Source organism: Haliotis rubra, unplaced genomic scaffold, assembly GCF_003918875.1.
Source record: "Haliotis rubra isolate DU_JTF1 unplaced genomic scaffold, ASM391887v1 Scf428, whole genome shotgun sequence".
Classification (NCBI taxonomy): domain Eukaryota; kingdom Metazoa; phylum Mollusca; class Gastropoda; order Lepetellida; family Haliotidae; genus Haliotis; species Haliotis rubra.
Window position 1 is genome coordinate 498379 of NW_025767111.1, and position 22418 is coordinate 520796.

The 22418-nt window shown below is 38.3% G+C and overlaps 1 long non-coding RNA gene across 1 annotated transcript; it reads right to left on the reverse strand.

The window, feature by feature from the left end:
• Nucleotides 1–524: 524 nt before the first annotated feature.
• Nucleotides 525–22228, reverse strand: LOC124288896. The gene is made up of 2 exons (XR_006901542.1): nucleotides 21837–22228; nucleotides 525–1234 (listed from the first exon to the last, which is right to left on the reverse strand). It is a non-coding gene; the product is annotated as an uncharacterized LOC124288896 (long non-coding RNA).
• Between the last annotated feature and the right edge of the window lie 190 nt (nucleotides 22229–22418).

Below are 22418 nucleotides of genomic sequence, written 5' to 3' on the forward strand. Positions count from 1 at the left end.
CGGACCATACTTCGGTGTTTATATAATACACTATAACTTGTAACATCTAAACACAGTTCGGACCATACTTCGGTGTTTATATAATACACTATAACTTGTAACATCTAAACACAGTTCGGACCATACTTCGGTGTTTATATAATACACTATAACTTGTAACATCTAAACACAGTTCGGACCATACTTCGGTGTTTATATAATACACTATAACTTGTAACATCTAAACACAGTTCGGACCATACTTCGGTGTTTATATAATACACTATAACTTGTAACATCTAAACACAGTTCGGACCATACTTCGGTGTTTATATAATACACTATAACTTGTAACATCTAAACACAGTTCGGACCATCATTCCGTTTTTATATAATACACTATAACTTGTAACATCTAAACACAGTTCGGACCATCATTCCGTTTTTATATAATACACTATAACTTGTAACATCTAAACACAGTTCGGACCATACTTCGGTGTTTATATAATACACTATAACTTGTAACATCTAAACACAATTCGGACCATAATTCGTTTCTTATATAATGTCTCGTTATGCATTCAGAACAGGGGTTATCATGTATCATGCAGTATAGCTTATGAGTATATAACAAAGGAGGCCTTGGTTTTTCTTGTTCTTCGATAACTCAGGCGTCACTGTTTACAACATATAGTGTTTCGGACCACTAAAACTAATACAGAATTTCGTTCAGTTCTTGCGGGAAAGTCAATTATCACAATAACAATGATGGATCAATGTCTAAGTTCAATGTCTCGTGTGACTGAATGGATCACTTCCTTTTCTCTCATGATCATCTACATGTACAAAGCGCAAGAAATGAATAACATGTTATTCAATAAAACCAAATCAAGATAATTTCACAAGCATTGTTGTATACTTAGTACATTATTACCGTTCAGATTAAACAACACAAATATAGATATCCACTTAGGACCATGTTATAAAAGTGGTATTTTAATTGTTCTCGGAAATTAAAGGGCAAACCCATGCCCTTCTCCAGCTGGATAGAAGTCGGGACAGCAGTGACACGACAACCGATATCTGTCAAGTAATATCCTCGTGTCATACATGCTTTGTTTCATTGTTTAAACTAAATACTTCCTTTTGAAAGCTGCACATTCATGTAATCACACCACGGTCATGGGATAGGACGCACACGTGAAACCAAACAACGTGGGAAACGTCCGCACTCCAAGTCCTTAACGCAAACCTGAAACAGTGGGATAACACACATGCTATCATGACACTTGTTCCCATACAGTGGGATAACACACATGCTATCATGACACTTGTTCCCATACAGTGGGATAACACACATGCTGTCATGACACTTGTGCCTATACAGTGGGATAACACACATGCTATCATGACACTTGTTCCCATACAGTGGGATAACACACATGCTGTCATGACACTTGTGCCTATACAGTGGGATAACACACATGCTATCATGACACTTGTTCCCATACAGTGGGATAACACACATGCTATCATGACACTTGTTCCCATACAGTGGGATAACACACATGCTATCATGACACTTGTTCCCATACAGTGGGATAACACACATGCTATCATGACACTTGTTCCCATACAGTGGCATAACACACATGCTGTCATGACACTTGTGCCTATACAGTGGGATAACACACATGCTATCATGACACTTGTTCCCATACAGTGGGATAACACACATGCAGTCATGACACTTGTGCCTATACAGTGGGATAACACACATGCTATCATGACCCTTGTTCCCATACAGTGGGATAACACACATGCTATCATGACCCTTGTTCCCATACAGTGGGATAACACACATGCTATCATGACCCTTGTTCCCATACAGTGGGATAACACACATGCTATCATGACACTTGTGCCTATACAGTGGGATAACACACATGCTATCATGGCCCTTGTTCCCATACAGTGGGATAACACTCATGCTATCACACCCTTGTTCCCATACAGTGGGATAACACACATGCTGTCATGACACTTGTGCCTATACAGTAGGATAACACACATGCTATCATGACACTTGTTCCCATACAGTGGGATAACACACATGCTGTCATGACACTTGTGCCTATACAGTGGGATAACACACATGCTATCATGACACTTGTTCCCATACAGTGGGATAACACACATGCTATCATGACACTTGTTCCCATACAGTGGGATAACACACATGCTATCATGACCCTTGTTCCCATACAGTGGGATAACACACATGCTGTCATGACACTTGTGCCTATACAGTGGGATAACACACATGCTATCATGACACTTGTTCCCATACAGTGGGATAACACACATGCTATCATGACACTTGTTCCCATACAGTGGGATAACACACATGCTGTCATGACACTTGTGCCTATACAGTGGGATAACACACATGCTATCATGACACTTGTTCCCATACAGTGGGATAACACACATGCTATCATGACCCTTGTTCCCATACAGTGGGATAACACACATGCTATCATGACACTTGTGCCTATACAGTGGGATAACACACATGCTATCATGGCCCTTGTTCCCATACAGTGGGATAACACTCATGCTATCACACCCTTGTTCCCATACAGTGGGATAACACACATGCTGTCATGACACTTGTGCCTATACAGTGGGATAACACACATGCTATCATGACACTTGTTCCCATACAGTGGGATAACACACATGCTGTCATGACACTTGTGCCTATACAGTGGGATAACACACATGCTATCATGACACTTGTTCCCATACAGTGGGATAACACACATGCTATCATGACACTTGTTCCCATACAGTGGGATAACACACATGCTATCATGACCCTTGTTCCTATACAGTGGGATAACACACATGCTGTCATGACACTTGTGCCTATACAGTGGGATAACACACATGCTATCATGACACTTGTTCCCATACAGTGGGATAACACACATGCTATCATGACACTTGTTCCCATACAGTGGGATACACACATGCTATCATGACACTTGTTCCCCATACAGTGGGATAACACACATGCTATCATGACACTTGTGCCTATACAGTGGGATACACACATGCTATCATGACACTTGTTCCCATACAGTGGGATAACACACATGCTATCATGACACTTGTGCCTATACAGTGGGATAACACACATGCTATCATGACCCTTGTTCCCATACAGTGGGATAACACTCATGCTATCATACCCTTGTTCCCATACAGTGGGATAAACACATGCTGTCATGACACTTGTGCCTATACAGTGGGATAACACACATGCTATCATGACACTTGTTCCCATACAGTGGGATAACACACATACTGTCATGACACTTGTGCCTATACAGTGGGATAACACACATGCTATCATGACACTTGTTCCCTATACAGTGGGATAACACACATGCTATCATGACACTTGTTCCCATACAGTGGGATAACACACATGCTATCATGACACTTGTTCCCCATACAGTGGGATAACACACATGCTATCATGACACTTGTTCCCATACAGTGGGATAACACACATGCTGTCATGACACTTGTGCCTATACAGTGGGATAACACACATGCTATCATGACACTTGTTCCCATACAGTGGGATAACACACATGCAGTCATGACACTTGTGCCTATACAGTGGGATAACACACATGCTATCATGACCCTTGTTCCCATACAGTGGGATAACACACATGCTATCATGACCCTTGTTCCCATACAGTGGGATAACACACATGCTATCATGACCCTTGTTCCCATACAGTGGGATAACACACATGCTATCATGACACTTGTGCCTATACAGTGGGATAACACACATGCTATCATGACCCTTGTTCCCATACAGTGGGATAACACTCATGCTATCATGACCCTTGTTCCCATACAGTGGGATAACACACATGCTATCATGACACTTGTCCCTATACAGCGACTTAAGGTGAACCATAATCCAGTGACAAGTTGGATAACACACATGCTGTCATGACACTTGTTCCCATACAGTGGGATAACACTCATGCTCTCATGACACTTGTCCCTATACAGCGACTTAAGGTGAACCATAATCCAGTGACAAGTTGGATAAGACACATGCTGTCATGACACTTGCTCTCATACAGCGATTTAAAGGGAACCATAAACCTGGAGACAAGTTGGATAACACACATGTTATCATGACACTTGTGCCTATACAGCGATTTAAGGTAAACCATAAACCTGGTGACAAGTTGGATAACACACATGCTGTCATGACACTTGTGCCTATACAGTGGGATAACACATATGCTATCATGACACTTGTTACCATACAGTGGGATAACACACATGCTATCATGACCCTTGTTCCCATACAGTGGGATAACACACATGCTATCACGACACTTGTTCCCAAACAGTGGGATAACACACATGCTATCATGACACTTGTGCCTATACAGTGGGATAACACACATGCTGTCATGACACTTGTTACCATACAGTGGGATAACACTCATGCTATCATGACCCTTGTTACCATACAGTGGGCTAACACATATGCTATCATGACACTTATTCCCATACAGCGAACTTGCAACAGTGGGATAACACACATGCTGTCATGACACTTATTCCCATACAACGACCTTGAAACAGTGGGATAACACACATGCGATCATGACACTTGTTCCCATACAGTGTGATAACACACATGCTATTAGACACTTATTCCCATACAGCGAACTTGAAACAGTGGGATAACACACATGCTATCATGACACTTGTTCCCATACAGTGGGATAACACACATGCTATCATGACACTTGTGCCTATACAGTGGGATAACACACATGCTATCATGACACTTGTTCCCATACAGTGGGATAACACACATGCTATCATGACACTTGTGCCTATACAGTGGGATAACACACATGCTATCATGACCCTTGTTCCCATACAGTGGGATAACACTCATGCTATCATACCCTTGTTCCCATACAGTGGGATAACACACATGCTGTCATGACACTTGTGCCTATACAGTGGGATAACACACATGCTATCATGACACTTGTTCCCATACAGTGGGATAACACACATGCTGTCATGACACTTGTGCCTATACAGTGGGATAACACACATGCTATCATGACACTTGTTCCCATACAGTGGGATAACACACATGCTATCATGACACTTGTTCCCATACAGTGGGATAACACACATGCTATCATGACACTTGTTCCCATACAGTGGGATAACACACATGCTATCATGACACTTGTTCCCATACAGTGGGATAACACACATGCTGTCATGACACTTGTGCCTATACAGTGGGATAACACACATGCTATCATGACACTTGTTCCCATACAGTGGGATAACACACATGCAGTCATGACACTTGTGCCTATACAGTGGGATAACACACATGCTATCATGACCTTGTTCCCCATACAGTGGGATAACACACATGCTATCATGACCCTTGTTCCCATACAGTGGGATAACACACATGCTATCATGACACTTGTTCCCATACAGTGGGATAACACACATGCTATCATGACCCTTGTTCCTATACAGTGGGATAACACACATGCTATCATGACCCTTGTTCCCATACAGTGGGATAACACACATGCTATCATGACACTTGTGCCTATACAGTGGGATAACACACATGCTATCATGACACTTGTCCCTATCATGACCCTTGTTCCCAGTGACAAGTTGGGATAACACTCATGCTATCATGACACTTGTTCCCATACAGTGGGATAACACTCATGCTCTCATGACACTTGTCCCTATACAGCGACTTAAGGTGAACCATAATCCAGTGACAAGTTGGATAAGACACATGCTGTCATGACACTTGCTCTCATACAGCGATTTAAAGGGAACCATAAACCTGGAGACAAGTTGGATAACACACATGTTATCATGACACTTGTGCCTATACAGCGATTTAAGGTAAACCATAAACCTGGTGACAAGTTGGATAACACACATGCTATCATGACACTTGTGCCTATACAGTGGGATAACACATATGCTATCATGACACTTGTTACCATACAGTGGGATAACACACATGCTATCATGCTATCATGACACTTGTTCCCATACAGTGGGATAACACACATGCTATCACGACACTTGTTCCCAAACAGTGGGATAACACACATGCTATCATGACACTTGTGCCTATACAGTGGGATAACACACATGCTGTCATGACACTTGTTACCATACAGTGGGATAACACTCATGCTATCATGACCCTTGTTACCATACAGTGGGCTAACACATATGCTATCATGACACTTATTCCCAACAGCGAACTTTGCAACAGTGGGCTAACACACATGCTGTCATGACACTTATTCCCATACAGCGAACTTGCAACAGTGGGATAACACACATGCTGTCATGACACTTATTCCCATACAACGACCTTGAAACAGTGGGATAACACACATGCGATCATGACACTTGTTCCCATACAGTGTGATAACACACATGCTATTAGACACTTATTCCCATACAGCGAACTTGAAACAGTGGGATAACACACATGCTATCATGACACTTGTTCCCATACAGTGGGATAACACACATGCTGTCATGACACCAGTTTCCATATAGCGACTTAAGGTGAACCATAAACCTAGTGACAAGTAGGATAACACATATGCTATCATGACACTTGCTCTCATACAGCGACCAGGCAGTCCAGTGATTGGCATCAACAGCTTTAATCTACGCGACTAGTATACGACGGCATGCATCAGAAGAAGTCAGAAGAAGTCAGCGAGCCTGGCCACCCAACCCGTTAGTGGCCTCTTACTACATGGGTTACTGAGGACCAATTCGTCGTGATGTAGATGAAATACTATTGCCAACAAACAACCAAATATCCAGAGACAGGGGTAAACAAGAATTGACTTTTACAAACTCCAGAAACCCCGCAAACCGGCCGGTTTCTTTCGGGAAGTTGCCAAGAGGACGTGATTCGTTAATCCAGAGACCTGTTAATCCAGACGATTCAGCTGTGAGATGTGTCCTACGGATTAATGGGATTCACTGTACACATCATTAAAAGGCAGCACTTTATGTAATGAAACTGACTCATGCATTCGAATCTTCCTAACACAGCCCAGAACAGTAGATGTGTGAATGGGTTTTAGGGAACATTTAAACAAACGTTTCACACATAGGACCTGCATGGGGAATCGAACGCTGATTTTCGATCTGATAAGCGATCGCGTAAAACCACGAAGGTACGAAAACGTTTCAAACAGAACAATGGTGTAATGAACCTCAGCTGGCGCTGTTTTTGTTCGCTTGTCGCGTTTGCTTACCATTAAGTAGAAATAGCGATCGGGCCTTAATAGCAAGAATCTACCACTCATGCATATATAATTAGCATTGTGTTATCGACAATTTCACTATTTCACATGTTATTCTGTATAGTCATCCAAGTATTGAGTGGATAAATCGTGTCCGCAGACGATAGTTGTCATTATGAAGCACACCCAATCTCCAGGACAACACAGACATCGTACTTTAAACACGTGAATACGTTAAGAGTTATATCACTTCCTGTTTTACAATGTCTGACTTGCTTGTTGAATAAAAGTAACGTTTAATAGTAATAGCACCCTTTGTACCTAACGGTCATGTTTTGAATACCAATTTAGCGTTTTCCGAATTGGGTTTGAATTGTCAATGTTTGATTCGTATAAAAAAATAAACACATGAATACTTTTATACTACATATAGTATGCTACTGTCACGTGACGAAGGCTAAGTGTTATTTTTTCAAATCTCTCTGTGTTAAATGTAGACGCTTAATCATAATCCATGTAATGCTGACACAATTCAAAAAGTCATTCTATTAATCTTGTGATTTTAATTTTCCCCGAGAATCTCTGACGTGTGGTTTTTAATAGGAACAACTGTCTCACGCTGTGATGCGTGTCGATGTTTCTCGCACGTGCAGCACGGGAATCTCGTGTAAGGGAATCAGCCACGTGATTTTGCACTGAATGTCATCTACATGGACTCAACATTGATGCTGTAAGACTTCATAATGATACTACTCAACTATATATAATACAATACTCACTGATATGAAAGCGTGTATGTTTCAATACAGTTGTAGATAACATCGAGATTGTCGGCATGCACCCATGAACACGGAATATACGTGACTCACGCAAGGAGTTTGTCTTTCAGAACACCGGGTGTCATGGCATATCATTGGTCTTTACCTAACAGTTTGTTACTAAAGCATGAAGCGTATTCAGTGTGGACGTTCTGAACGATAAACCTACCACGAGGTGACCTCCCAAAAGTTAGATGTCCCAAAAGTTAGACGCGTTAAAACAACAAAGGTTATGGTTGGTTGCACGGAGGTTCACTACACTGTTACCTTCGTTAATTAATGGACTACTCCAAATATACTAATCCGAACACAAAGAGAAGAGATTATGGATAATGACAATGACTTTATTTGACATGAAACAAAACAATTTGATTGTATTTTTGTTTATATGTTGCTTTACAACCAACCTATGTTTAAAAACATAATTATTAAGTGAATAATGATGAACATAAATAAATGGTTAAAAAATGAGTTACAGTTAAAAGAACATATATACATATTTATAACAATTTATGAAATGGTAAAAAAGTGGAATTGTTGTATTATTGTTTTTGTTCTAGATTGTTTGATATAAGTATGTATGAATAAGATATTTAGTGATTGTTTTAATTAATTTGGGGTTTGTTAGAATGTTGAGATCAGAAGAGTTAGCATTATTGGGGTACTGTTTTAAAGCATTGGTAAATGGTGTTCTTTGTTTATTATATTTTGAGCAGTTAAAGATAGTGTGGGCTATTGTTTCATGAATTTGACAAGTGATACATTTGCCGTTTGGATTAAAGTTGATTTTGTGTAGATAGTGTTGAATTTGGTAGAGTGGATAATGTTTTCCTATTATTTGCCAGTTATAATTGAATGTTAACCATACACCCTGTACTTCTTTCTATATTTTATATTGTTTATGCTGGAAACACAATGCTAGGAAGGAAGTAACTCCTTTAGGTTGATGGAAACAACATAAAACAAATGTATAATCATGTTTTGATCAAAGGGAAGGTTGTGAAAACAAGTATGCAAAATCTATAATCTTGTTTTGATCAAAGGGAAGGTTGTGAAAACAAGGATGCAAAATCTATAATCTTGTTTTGATCAAAGGGAAGGTTGTGAAAACAAGGATGCAAAATCTATGATCCTGTTATGATAAACTTGAACATTGTGAAAACATATTTGGAGAACCCAGTGATTGAGTAAGCCAGTCAACATTACCATTCTGATCAAAGTATTTCTGTACAAACGTGAAAACCATCTCGTTAGTGTATTGGGCAGGTTCATTATTTGAGTGGGTAAGACTAGGTTGTAATCACAGTCACGCCGGATTGATTTGTCTGACATTTGGGACGTCTGACTTTTGGGACGTCTAACATTTGGGAGTAAACCTACCACGATATGGAGACCCCTACAAATGTATGTACACGACTGAGCCTCGTTAACTCACAGCCTCTGAAAACCCATCGAGTAGTCAGGAGTTCGGGACAAGCAGTGTACTGTCAATAAGTATGGAGCCCATAGGTATTTCTTTAGTGTAACAACTTTAACACATATATTTTAAGCGAATTCAGGTCTACCTCCTCCCATAGGCGTCCGTTGCAAGCGACTATGTGCCCATTTTTATCTTGTCATTACTATAATTCACCTCTGTATTACGCTCGTGTTATTCATATACAATATAATTTGGTTATTACATTAATTTATAATTATAGGTGAACAGCACGAGATGAATAAAGCGATGAGTTAAAGCAGGGAGACTATATAAGGCTGTAGAGTATCCCTGGTTAAAGTAATGAAGTTATACTACAGATGAAGAAATACTTCAAAACGCATGTAGTTTACACCAGAATCACCCAGTAACGTGTCTATGCTCAATTGTGGCCTCCACATTTTTTGACAAGCTGTTTTGAATTTGACAATACTCGCATGTATTCCTAACCGCTATCTGTGTTACGTATTAACGTCCATGAGAACGTATCAGCTCTGTTCCGTTTCTGTGTATGAAGGATGTTGACGGGGATGTCTGGCTGGGCCATACAAACCACGCGCTTCCTCTTCCTGGTCCGTCCCAATCCTTATCATATATATTCCGCTATAGCTATTCTAGTTATTTTTATTAAACTGACATCTTGGACGCAGGAAAACACTGACATATTATCATATGAAAGGTCAAGGTGCATACTGCCGTGTAGTCAGTCAGCTGTAGAGACATTAACTTGAAAGGGAGTTATATACCAGCGACATGAAAAACAACAACGTTTTCCCCGACACAGCACGAAGTCCATAATCGCTCATCTTCAGACGAAATGGATATAAGGAATTACTAAAGTTACAAGAATAAGTCACAATATGATTATTGTATGTGGATATGTTCGTTTTGGCACTGTCATTTTATACTTAAGTTTATCTATGAGTTTACCAATAAATATCAAACGTGAAATATCCCAGATTGTGTAGGCACTGTCAAGAACGTTTATGGAATATGAATAGTAGATGGATAATGATATGAATAGTAGATGTAAGATCTTTTAAAGATTTGTATTGCTGTGCAAGTTATGTCAGCACGTTTTTATGCCCCGGAAATACCGCTCCGCCCTTGCAAAATTTACATGTGGTATTGCGCCTTTAAGAATAGGAAAGATATAAAAAATTTAAATGTTTGTTTTAACTGTAATGAATTTATCGAAGACGAAGAGCATGTTTTATTGCAGTGGCCCTTATAAGATGATTTTAGAATAGCTCATTTTACAAATGTTACTGCTGAAGTGTCCCAACTTTTCAACTTTGTTAAACTACGAAAAGTTATGTGTCCTTTTTAAACACGAGTTGTATTTTACTGCCTAAACCTGCTTTTTGGTACTATAATTGAAACGTAGAAGACATATTTCATGTAGATAAACTGTGGCTCTTATATATGTATAAATGCCTGCTCGTGTATGCTTTTACCGTCTATCAGCGACTTAAGGTGAACCATAAACCTGGTGACAAGTTGGATAACACACATGCTGTCATGACACTTGTGCCTATACAGCGACTTAAGGTGAACCATAAACCTAGTGACAAGTTTGATAACACACATGCTGTCATGACACTTGTTCCTATACAGCGACTTAAGGTGAACCATAAACCTAGTGACAAGTTGGATAACACACATGCTGTCATGACACTTGTTCCTACACAGCGACTTAAGGTGAACCATAAACCTGGTGACAAGATGGATAACACTCATGCTGTCATGACACGTGTTCCTATACAGTGACTTAAGGTGAACCATAAACCTGGTGACAAGTTGGATAACACATATGCTGTCATGACACTTGTTCCTATACAGCGACTTAAGGTGAACCATAAACCTGGTGACAAGTTGGATAACACACATGCTGTCATGACACCTCGCCACATGGACCTTTTGCTTGTTTTGTGTTTAACGCCGCACTCAGCAGTGGTCCAGCAACCTGGCGGCGGTCTGTACGTTATCGTGCCTGGACCAGGCAGTCCAGTGATTGGCATCAACAGCTTTAATCTACGCGACTAGTATACGATGGCATGCATCAGAAGAAGTCAGAAGAAGTCAGCGAGCCTGGCCACCCGATCCCGTTAGTGGCTTCTTACTACATGGGTTACTGAGGACCAATTCGTCGTGATGTAGATGAAATACTGTTGCCAACAAACAAACAAATATCCAGAGACAGGGGTAAACAAGAATTGACTTTTACAAACTGTACTCCTCCAGAAACCCCGCAAACCGGCCGGTTACTTTCGGGAAGTTGCCAAGAGGACGTGATTCGTTAATCCAGAGACCTGTTAATCCAGACGATTCAGCTGTGAGATGTGTCCTACGGATTAATGGGATTCACTGTACACATCATTAAAAGGCAGCACTTTATGTAATGAAACTGACTCATGCATTCGAATCTTCCTAACACAGCCCAGAACAGTAGATGTGTGAATGGGTTTTAGGGAACATTTAAACAAACGTTTCACACATAGGACCTGCATGGGGAATCGAACGCTGATTTTCGATCTGATAAGCGATCGCGTAAAACCACGAAGGTACCAAACGTTTCAAACAGAACACTGGTATAATGAACCTCAGTTGGCGCTGTTTTTGTTCGCTTGTCGCGTTTGCTTACCATTAAGTAGAAATAGCGATCGGGCCTTGATAGCAAGAATCTACCACTCATGCATATATAATTTAGCCTTGTGTTATCGACAATTTCACTATTTCACATGTTATTCTGTATAGTCATCCAAGTAATGAGTGGATAAATCGTGTCCGCAGACGATAGTTGTCATTATGAAGCACACCCAATCTCCAGGACAACACAGACATCGTACTTTAAACACGTGAATACGTTAAGAGTTATATCACTTCCTGTTTTACAATGTCTGACTTGCTTGTTGAATAAAAGTAACGTTTAATAGTAATAGCACCCTTTGTACCTAACGGTCATGTTTTGAATACCAATTTAGCGTTTTCCGATTTGAGTTTCAATTGTCAATGTTTGATTCGTCTAAAAAAATAAACACATGAATACTTTTATACTACAAATAGTATGCTACTGTCACGTGACGAAGGCTAAGTGTTATTTTTTCAAATCTCTCTGTGTTAAATGTAGACGCTTAATCATTATCCATGTAATGCTGACACAATTCAAAACGTCATTCTATTAATCTTGTGATTTTAATTTTCCCCGAGAATCTCTGACGTGTGGTTTTTAATAGGAACAACTGTCTCACGCTGTGATGCGTGTCGATGTTTCCCGCACGTGCAGCACGGGAATCTCGTGTAAGGGAATCAGCCACGTGATTTTGCACTGAATGTCATCTACATGGACTCAACATTGATACTGTAAGACTTCATAATGATACTACTCAACTATATATAATACAATACTCACTGATATGAAAGCGTGTATGTTTCAATACAGTTGTAGATAACATCTAGATTATCGGCTTGCACCCATGAACACGGAATATACGTGACTCACGCAAGGAGTTTGTCTTTCAGAACACCGGGTGTCATGGCATATCATTGGTCTTTACCTAACAGTTTGTTACTAAAGCATGAAGCGTATTCAGTGTGGACGTTCTGAACGATAAACCTACCACGAGGTGACCTCCCAAAAGTTAGATGTCCCAAAAGTTAGACGCGTTAAAACAACAAAGGTTATGGTTGGTTGCTCGGAGGTTCACTACACTGTTACCTTCGTTAATTAATGGACTACTCCAAACATACTAATCTAACCACAAAGAGAAGAGATTATTGATAATGACAATGACTTTATTTGACATGAAACAAAACAATTTGTATTTTTGTTAATATGTTGCTTTACAACCAACCTATGTTTAAAAATATAATTATTAAGTGAATAATGATGAACATAAGAAAAGGTTAAAAAATGAGTGAAAGTTAAAAGAACATATATACTTATTTATAACAATTCTTAAAATGGTAAAAAGTGGAATTATTGTATTATTGTTTTTGTTTCTAGATTGTTTGATATAATTTTGTATGAATAAGATATTTAGTTATTGTTTTAATTAATTTGGGGTTTGTTAGAATGTTGAGATCAGAAGAGTTCGCATTATTGGGGTACTGTTTTAAAGCATTGGTTAATGGGGTTCTTTGTTTATTATGTTTTGAGCAATTAAGATAGTGTGGGCTATTGTTTCAGGAATTTGGCAAGTGATAAATTTGCCGTTTGGATTAAAGTTGATTTTGTGTAGATAGTGTTGAATTTGGTAGAGTGGATAATGTTTTCCTATTATTTGCCAGTTATAATTGAATGTTAACCCAACACCCTGTACTTCTTTCTATATTTTATATTGTTTATGCTGGAAACACAATGCTAGGAAGGAAGTAACTCCTTTAGGTTGATGGAAACTCAACAACATCAAACAAATGTATAATCTTGTTTTGATCAAAGGGAAGGTTGTGAAAACAAGTATGCGAAATTCATAATCTTGTTTTTATCAAAGTGAACGTTGTGAAAACAAGTATGCAAAATCTATGATCCTGTTATGATCAAATTGAACATTGTGAAAACATATTTGGAGAATACTGGAAGCTACTGAGTAAAGGGGATATCACTAAATATGATAATACACCTGATATTGAAACATTCTTTGAGTTCTATAAAGACATGAATGAATCCCCATCTAATGAGGATATATCAGATGATGTTGTAGATGATCAACAATATGACACTGATGTCTTAAATAAGGTTATAACGGGTGAGGAAATCCTTTCAGCAATTAAAAATCTTAAAAGAAATATAGCTACTGGACTAGACTTTGTTGAAAATGACTATTCTATTGATGCTTCCACACATGTAATACCACTCCTAACCCATTTCTTTAACTTGATACTTTGTTCCGGATTTGTACGAGACTGTTGGCTAAAGGGTATAATCAGACCGATATATAAGAAAAAGGGCGAACACCTAGATCCAAACTCATATAGACCAATAACAATTCTCAGTTGTTTCGGTAAACTATTCACAAGTATACTTAATGCGAGGCTCACTAAGTTTGTCGAAGTAAATAATATTTTAACTCCAGCTCAAGCAGGATTCAGAAGAGGTTTCTCTACAAGCGACAATGTATATGCTCTACATGCTATTAGGGGAATTTTAAAACAAACAAAACGAAAACTCTATTGCGTCTTTGTTGATTTCACAAAAGCGTTCGACACTGTGTGGAGGGCTGGTCTGTGGTATAAACTGCTAAACCGTGGAATATCTGGTAAATTTCTTAACTTAGTAAAGAACATGTATAAAAATATAAAATCCACTGTCATGTTACATAATCAAATATCCTCATTCTTCCCATGCAACTCGGGAGTAAGACAAGGGGAAAATCTATCGCCACTTCTGTTTTCACTTTTTATAAATGATATTGAGCCCTTTCTACTGAAACGAGGAAGTAAAGGTGTTAATCTAGAATACCAAACCGAAACCGAATTGATACTTTGCCTGCAGTTTATTGTCTTGCTATATGCAGATGATACTGTCGTATTCAGTGAAGACCTTGAAGACTTACAACAATCACTTGAAACTTTTCATGTATATTGTTCACGATGGAAACTAAAAGTAAACTTGTCCAAAACCCAAATAATAGTTTTGGAAGCGGGCCTGCTAAAAACAGTAAACTAAAATATAGATTCACGTTCGGCAATCAAACTATCGAAATAGTTGATCCTTATACCTACCTTGGAATAAAGTTACACAGAAACGGGAGATTTGTAGAAGCCATTAAAGTCTTAGCAGAAAATGCAACAAAAGCTATGTTCTTATTATTAAAAAAAGCACGACGAGTTAATCTACCGTTGGACTGTTTAATATCGGCATTTGACACTTTGATTGCTCCGATCCTAATGTACTGCTCTGAAATCTGGGCATTTGAAAACATAAAACTAATTGAAAAGGTTCTTTTAAAATTTCTTAAATTGGCAGCAGGTCTTCGAAATTCAACACCAAACTATATGATTTATGGAGAACTTGGTAGGGAACCCCTCTACATCAAAATATATAAACGTGCTATTCTATTCTGGCACAAAATGGCAAGTTATAATGAAACTCCAAAACTAACAAATATTATATACAGATTTATCACCAGTAATTTCACTGACAACACTGAAAAACTACTATGGACAACGTTCGTTAAGAAAATATTAAATAACTGTGGATTAGGTGATATATTTGACAATCCGTTTATGTGCTCTTCACGGTGGCTAGCTTCAAAAGTTGAAGAAATATTGAAAGACCAGTTCCCGCAGAACTGGCATAGTTCCATTATTGAAAGCCCGAAAGGTGTGTACTATAAAATGTTTAAAGAAAATATAAGTTTTAAAAAATACCTTTATCTACCTAAAAACGTCTATTATCCAATCTTGAAATTTAGAACAACAAATCACAACTTACCAGTTGAAACCGGACACTGGTGTGATACCCCAAGAGTGGAACGTTTGTGCCATCTATGTAATTCCCCGGCGGTTGGTGATGAGTTCCACTACCTGTTCAGGTGTGAAGCCCTTCTCCAGCCGCGGTCTATACACATACGTAAAGATCTCTACGAATGGCCTAATATGTTCAAGCTAAAAAAATGTTTATCTAGCACCAGAGTAAAAAGTGTGAAAAACCTGTCTAAATTCATCAACATCATCTTCAGACTAGTTGCAGCTGCATGAGAATATTGCTAACTTACTTTGTCATATTTCATTGAACATTTCACTATATATATGTATTTACCTTATATTGCTGTCATCTTGATTGATTATATTATCATATGCGAATGTATATTGTACTTTTCTCATGTACCCCCGTTGGTGGGTTCTCTTGAGAATAAAACTGTGTGTCTGTCTGAGTAAGCCAGTCAACATTACCATTCTGATCAAAGTTTTTCTGTACAAACGTGAAAACCATCTCGTTAGTGTATGGGGCAGGTTCATTATATGAGTGGGTAAGACTAGGTTTTAATCACAGTCACGCCGGATTGATTTGTCTGACTTTTGGGACGTCTGACTTTTGGGACGTCTAACTTTTGGGAGTAAACCTACCACGATATGAAGACCCCTACAAATGTATGTACACGACTGAGCCTCGTTAACTCACAGCCTCTGAAAACCCATCGAGTAGTCAGGAGTTCGGGACAAGCAGTGTACTGTCAATAAGTATGGAGCCCATAGGTATTTCTTTAGTGTAACAACTTTAACACATATATTTTAAGCGAATTCAGGTCTACCTCCTCCCATAGGCGTCCGTTGCAAGCGACTATGTGCCCATTTTTATCTTGTCATTACTATAATTCACCTCTGTATTACGCTCGTGTTATTCATATACAATATAATTTGGTTATAACATTAAGTTATGATTATAGGTGAACAGCACGAGAGTAAAAAGCGATGAGTTAAAGTAATGAAGTTATACTACAGATGAAGAAATACTTCAAAACGCATGTAGTTTACACCAGAATCACCCAGTAACGTGTCTATGCTCAATTGTGGCCTCCACATTTTTTGACAAGCTGTTTTGAATTTGACAATACTCGCATGTATTCCTAACCGCTATCTGTGTTACGTATTAACGTCCATGAGAACGTATCAGCTCTGTTCCGTTTCTGTGTATGAAGGATGTTGACGGTGATGTCTGGCTGGGCCATACAAACCACGCGCTTCCTCTTCCTGGTCCGCCCCAATCCTTATCATATATTCTGCAATAGCTGTACTAGTTATTTTTATTAAACTGACATCTTCCTAACGTAGCATTTGTGTTTACCATCAATGCATATTGGACGCAGGAAAACACTGACATATTATCATATGAAAGGTCAAGGTGCATACTGCCGTGTAGTCAGTCAGCTGTAGAGACATTAACTTGAAAGGGAGTTATATACCAGCGACATGAAAAACAACAACGTTTTCCCCGACACAGCACGAAGTCCATAATCGCTCATCTTCAGACGAAATGGATATAAGGAATTACTAAAGTTACAAGAATAAGTCACAATATGATTATTGTATGTGGATATGTTCGTTTTGGCACTGTCATTTTATACTTAAGTTTATCTATGTGTTTACCAATAAATATCAAACCTGAAATATCCCAGATTGTGTAGGCACTGTCAAGAACGTTTATGGAATATGAATAGTAGATGGATAATGATATGAATAGTAGATGTAAGCTCCGTAACTACAGATCTTTTAAAGATTTGTATTGCTGTGCAAGTTATGTCAGCACGTTTTATGCCCCGGATGTACCGCTCCGCCCTTGCAAAATTTACATGTGGTATTACGCCTTTAAGAATAGGAAAGAAATAAAAATTTAAATGTTTGTTTTAACTGTAATGAATTTATCGAAGACGAAGAGCATGTTTTATTGCAGTGGCCCTTATAAGATGATTTTAGAATAGCTCATTTTACAAATGTTACTGCTGAAGTGTCCCAACTTTTCAACTTTGTTAAACTACGAAATGTTATGTGTCCTTTTTAAACACGAGTTGTATTTTACTGCCTAAACCTGCTTTTTTGGTACTATAATTGAAACGTAGAAGACATATTTCATGTAGATAAACTGTGGCTCTGATATATGTATAAATGCCTGCTCGTGTATGCTTTTACCGTCTATCATAACTAATTGTGAGTGTCGCTGTAACATATTCTTACTGTATTAAGTCTTTTCTGTACTGTATATTTATTCTTTTCAAGATGCACGGATGTATGAGACGTAAATATAACTTCTGTCTGTCTGTCTGTCTTCCCCGATGTAAGGATGAACACAAGGATTGATGAGTGTATGAGCACCTTCAAACACACGTGTAACAGAAGAAAAGCCCCGACCTTATTTCAAGCATTATATCACAGGGGCAACAATATTTATCACTGAACTAATGCAACGTATAGGAATTAACAAATTAGTCTTAGCTGTACTTATATTAGTTTTGGCATTTGTTGTGGCTATGTCTTGATGCAAATTTAAAATATTTCGTGTAAATAGAAAAATATATAAGTATTTTATAGTCCGCATCCTTAAATTAAATTCTAAATATCCATCACTGGTATCATTTAAAACAGCTGTCAATACGTTAAATATCTCTACCAGATGTACCACTGCACGAATCTAAATGTATCATGTGCATGATGTAAAAGGCATGCATGTGTATGCATCAATGTAAATGTGTGTATAATTATACATGGATATATATGTGAAGATACATGTTATCATGTAAATATGTGCATAATTGAGAGAAGGTACCTGTATCTGTATGTAATTTTTCACTTACCATAGTTTAATGGAATGAATTGACAAAAAGCTGGTAAGTGTGACACTTGGGACTAATCCATTTTCCTACATAGCTGCAATTATTTAGCTAATATATGTTTTACTTAAAACAAAACTTCGTGCAATAGCTTGAAATTCATATTGAAGTACTTATGACGAAAACACAAAATACAAAATAATAGTTTACTTTAATGTCTTTACACGTGGTCAGTATATTTTATGTATGTGACATTATGTGACATAATATTTACAAGTACATGTTAAGAAGTCCCACGTGTGTTATATAGGCTAGACACCTGACCATATGTCAAGATAAGTGTTGATATAGGAGTTCCCGTTTCCATGACGGAAACTTGATCAAGTGAAAATAATTTTTAACATTGGAATACACTAGATTTAGCATTATTTGTGGCGAACTAGTCAATAATAAACGTGTTTCAGCTGCCTACAAAGTCAACAATTATACAACTTGTAACGTCTACATGGCATGCGACCTCCAAGTACAGGCCACGCTGTGTGAGAACGATACATGATATGTAGGTCCACATGCAGGCTTTGTGTCTGTGCATGAATGCCACTACTCATATGTGCTGCGCCGACGACATTATCGTATCGCGACATGAAGTTGTGCATGTCGTTTGTTAGACAATCTCTTAAGCTGTTCACTTCAGCATGTGATCGACTGTGTCTATACTCAACTACACCGGCACGCCTAGGTACAAGAATACATATATATCTAGCTCCGCCAAGGACTAATCTTTACCACAGTGATATCAATTAGTGTAATTTCACTTCACGCATGAGTCGCTGCCAAGTACAGTATTACCTGCTTAAATATCGCTGGTTGAAAGTCTGTTTTGTTGGGTTGCTGGATATACAAGCATGTTTCGTCTTCGTTTCAATGAGGACAAGGAGGTTACATTGTGCACACCACGACTGACTTGTGTGAGAGAACGTCTGTGTTGATCCGTGCACGAACGTTAAAGTCAGTAAATGTAAACATTTACACTATTTCCAACCACATACTAAAGTTTAGAAACATTGTATTGTTTGTATTTTAACCAAAGAATATCCTAACTCTATGTAAACAAAACTTTTGATTTAACTTCTTGAACTATATTTTTAGCAGCACAATATTTGATATACAGATACAGTCAATACTTCTATAACATATTTCGCGTCTTCATTACTTGCGTTTCCGCACTTAAAGCAAATTAAAATGACATTGTGTACACTTATCAATAAAGATTCTACGATGGGAAGCGAAACTGACCAAAAATAACCCAAACCATAACAGTACTAAAACAGTAGGTGTAATATTCATAATGTATCAACAGCTTAATGTGTTCAGCTGTAAGTGTTCTATTTGTTAATGGGAGACATCATTCTGTCCTAACTATAAAGCCATATAAGTGATCATACCTTTTGCATGAGGCCAATATCTACACATATTTGTTTCACGATTTAGAATGTGTATCACATTCGTAAATAGTCATAAATAGGATGAACAACAAATAATTGCATCTAACTATTGTGGTTGTATTACCTGAAATATGCTTGTTTGGTGAGTGACTTGGGATAAAATACATCATAGATGTAGATGAGCTTTGAGCATGAGCACAGACTTTGCCTCTTAAATGTAATAATATTCTATCATTTCACGGGTTTACCTCCTGCTATCTATCGACACGTCAAAGTGTACAATAATTTCCCTGATCTTCATAAATTCATATCGTTTTACAGATCATAGAATAACAGAAAGTAATGAATATATATTCGAAATGCATTCTTCATATCATGAAAATTAGTCGTGGTTTTCTATTGTATAGAAAACTGTGAGACACGGTCCTTATAATGTTTCACGGGTCGATGGTAGAATATTACTGAATTGTAACAATATGGATTAAAACTATTTGCTACTTTTATCAGACATATTGTTAGCTTCAAATTGTTTTTGCAATTGTTTCACGATTTTCTAAAATAGACAATTATGCCATTTTCACCAGTGAAATATTATATTGTTGTCAGTTTAATGAATTAATGATGATTAATGAATTCCCCGTCTGTAGTGTCTATAATACAATACTGATACATCTAGTATTCATTCTATGTTTTATGAAAAACACCAACAACTATTTTATATCCATGTTTATAAATATCTGTGTGGTCAAGGATCATTTTCACGACAACAACGTTCTTCCCAAGAAACAGATCTAGAGCCTTGTAGTAACAACTTTTAGGAAATATGATTTCTATGAAAACTTTCGGAATCAGAGAACAACCAGATTCTAACACCGGGCATACACAGGATTTCTTTTTGTATATTTACTATCAGTGTTGCCATGATTATTGTATCAAAATAACAGAAAAATATATCTAAGACACAAAGTCTCGGCTTTATCTTGTTAACAATACTCCACTGAAATCAGGAACCGGCCCTTGGATGGCTGGGTGTCATTCCTTTCAACAAGGAAGTTTACCCTTCTTAATGTAAATCTATGTGTTGAAAGAAAGACATTTAACCTAGTTAAGTTTACACTGCACCAGCTTAGTTTCCATAACGCCCTCGTGCAGATTACACACACTGTCAGGTTTAGGGCCCTCTTTATAACGCTGTAAGTCGCATTATCTTGACTTATATCAGACTTCGATCGGCTCCAAACATGTCGCGCTCTCAATTGTCCAAAGGGCAATAACTGCTGTGATGGAATCGAAACATTCATCCACAACCCGGAAGTAACCTAATTGGCTACGGATAAGACCTATGAGACAATTATTTAAAGAAACAACAAAAGAACTGTTACAATATTATAGGCAAAACATTAAGTGAAATACTTGTCTATTCAGAACAAATGTATAAAAATACTTACTGTGCCAAATAGGTCCCAAGCTCCCTTGAAGAGTCTCCCTTGAAGAGTCTCCAATTCTCCGCTCTGCTGAATATTACCAACTTAGTTTAGGATTTCTGGGGGCATTTTCGCATTGGAAACTTTCACGAATGCTCCAAGAAAGCCTAAATTTGTCGGATAATCTCTTCTCTGTGTGGCAATTGCTGAGGTCCTTCGAATAGTTTACAAGCCGAGCAGTCGACACTGTTCCCGATAACCGCGTTTCCCCGAAATTACAATCGTTCCTCGGAAATGCAACTGTGGGTGTAACAGGTCCCGACATGATGCATGCCAGATCGATGTACTATGCATATATGCAAGGCTGCACAACATTAGGCGAGGCCCGGTTGAGCGTTACCTCCCGTGATCTTGTAACAGGATGTATGAGAGAGATACAGGTTTATATATACCACTGTATTGTATACATGTGGGCGGGGATTGGCCGCTGGACACATGCCATGGATTTCTGAGAAACGTGCAATACACACTATGATCAAACCGAAAGGAGAACACCGCGCCTGGCTGGACTATCTGTGGCCTGTTTGTAATGTTCCAAATAGTTCG